At 38.2% G+C, this 2,684-nt stretch overlaps 1 pseudogene; it reads right to left on the bottom strand.

Annotated features, from left to right (window-relative positions):
- Positions 1-1,362: 1,362 nt before the first annotated feature.
- Positions 1,363-2,263, bottom strand: LOC140070057 (olfactory receptor 1f45-like; annotated as a pseudogene).
- Between the last annotated feature and the right edge of the window lie 421 nt (positions 2,264-2,684).

The following is a 2,684-nucleotide window of genomic DNA, read 5'->3' on the forward strand; positions in this document are numbered from 1 at the left end:
TTTGTTCAGTGTCTCAGTTTTTCACGCGCATTTTCAATGCAATTTTCTGCGCGTGAAAGGACTCAGGACTGAGCTCTATCTTCTCTATGGTAATTGATGCGTGAAAAACGCATTGCACTTGCATTGGATTTGCAAGTGTCTCAGAGTGCAATGAGTTTTTGATGCGTCTCCATAGACTTGTATGGTGCGTTTTTCACGCGTGACTTGCAAAATTAGAGCATGTCGAGATTTAAACACGTGTTAAAAAAACGCGCGTGTGTGCGTGAAAAAAATGCAAGTCTGAAAAGACCCATTGGTTACAATAGGTCAGAGTGCAATGCAAGTTCTGCACGTCAAAAGCACGCGCAGAAAACGCACGTGAAAAACGCAATTGTGAAAGGGGCCTAAGACTTGTATTTTATCTTAATGCCGGATCTGCAAACTATACTGTAACAGCACCTTAAAGAATTTAAGGGACCAGCAAACTATAATGAAACATTATCTTTTAGATTTTAACCCCTTAAGGACGCAGGGTTTTTTCGCTCATTTCTCGCATTCCACCTTCAAAAATCCATAACTTTTTTATTTTTACGTGTACAGACCTATGTGAGGGCTTATTTTGTGCGTAACAAAATGACGGTTAATAGCCGTATATATTTTTAGCTTTGGTATCAACATCATTAGTCATAGTTGAAGGAAGAAGTAGGATGAGTACAAACGAAATAAGAAGCAGGATGAGTTCAAATCAAAAAATAAGAAGGATGAGTACAAACCAAGGAAGAAGTACAATAAGTACAACCCAACTCATACTGGGGGTGCTTTAAAGCAAAGGAGACAACTATATCGTATTGATGGCCATGTGTACAGATAGGGCCATGTATCATAAGATTTTGACTGCCTCCATCCCTCAGTAAGAGCATTGAAGATGGGTTGTGGCTGGGTCTTTCAGCATAACAATGACCCAAAAAACACAGCAAGGAAAACTAAGGAGGAAACATTTCAAAGTCCTGGAGTGGAGTATCCAGTCTTCAGGTCTAAACCAAATCCAAAATCCTTAGAGGGAGCTCAAATTCACTGTTGCCCAAATTCAATGTTTCTGTACCAAATTGTACAGTACTACAGTTTAAGTGTACCTACTGTAAAAAAAAATTTACAGACTTAACCAAATACTCATTTTCCCCATTGTGCCGTTCATATTAAGATGTGGCTGCATGAATATTTCTTTCATTATAATTTTCAGCTACCCTATGGAGGAATACGTTACAAATACGGAATACGGATAAACAAAAATAGACTTTTAGACATAACTGAAAGTGAGGATACTTTATTATCTGAGAACTTTCTCAAAGCTTATTAGAAGCAAATGTTATTTCAATAAACATGTCAGACTTGTTTTTTAAAGATTTTTATCACACATTCTTTAAAGTCTGAATTTCTTACACTATAAATAATGGGATTCAACATGGGCGTGACTACAGTGTAGAGGATAGACACCACTCTGTCCTGACCCGGCAAGTGCTTGGACCTTGGAATCATGTACATGCACATCACTGTCCCATAGTAGAGAGAGACTACTGTGAGATGGGAGGAACATGTTGAGAAAACTTTCAGTCTTCCTTTGGAGAGTTGGATTTTTAATATGCTTGAAATTATATGAATATAGGATAACAGTGTCAACAGAAAAGAGCTAAGGGTGAACAGCACAGCGGTGATGTAGATTATAAGTTCATTGACCAAAGTATCTGTACAGGATAGATGAAGGAGTGGTGGCATCTCACAGAAATAGTGGTTCACTTGGTTGGACTTGCAATAGGACAACCGGAAGGTTAGAAGTGCATGGATCACAGAGAAAAAAAAACTCACTGTCCATGATGCGGCTGCCAACAATAGACGTCGCCTCTTGTCAATGATGTTGTGATAATGTAAAGGCTTACAGATGGCAACGTATCTATCGTAGGCCATGACAGCCAACGTCAAACACTCTGTAGCCCAAATTAAAGTACATCTGTGTAGCACAACCCAAGAATGAAATTGTCCTATCCTAAGATATGGTATTTTTAAGAAGGTTGGGTACAATGGTGGTGGAGAAGCAGATATCCACAACTGCAAGATTGCTGAGGAAGAAGTACATGGGGGTCTGGAGAGAAGAACTAAGCCTAACCACAATGATTATAAGAAAATTTCCAGATAATGTCACCAAATACATCAAGAATAAAGTAAGAAACAAGGCAGGTTGCATCATAGGATTGTTCGAAAGTCCTTGAAGGATAAAGGTCCGCACCATTGTTTGATTCAAAATCTCCATATTATTTTTTATTTTTTTTCTATATTAATATTTGAAAAGTAAATATATGCACATCAGTAGGTAGAAGATTGCAATGTAACTGTCAAATGTGCATCAAATTGTTTCCGACATAACAATGTCCCATCTTCTTCTGAATTATGAGCCATCTTCTGCACATATGAGACTTCCTTCTTTTCAGTTCTGTATAGGAGAAAAGATTTCACAGTATCTTTGGGAACCATTTATTCCAGTTTCAGTTAGAAGGAAAAAAAAGCTGTGTGAAACATACAACTATGGAATGTGAGATGAAAATGAGCAGTACTCAAGCAAGCTGCCTACCATTGGTATGATCCATCATTCAACACAATGCATCAGCTGCCAGAGGCATTTAAATCAGGATTAGATTCAATTCCCACCCCCT

This window comes from Engystomops pustulosus, chromosome 7, assembly GCF_040894005.1.
Source record: "Engystomops pustulosus chromosome 7, aEngPut4.maternal, whole genome shotgun sequence".
NCBI classification, from domain to species: Eukaryota; Metazoa; Chordata; class Amphibia; order Anura; family Leptodactylidae; genus Engystomops; species Engystomops pustulosus.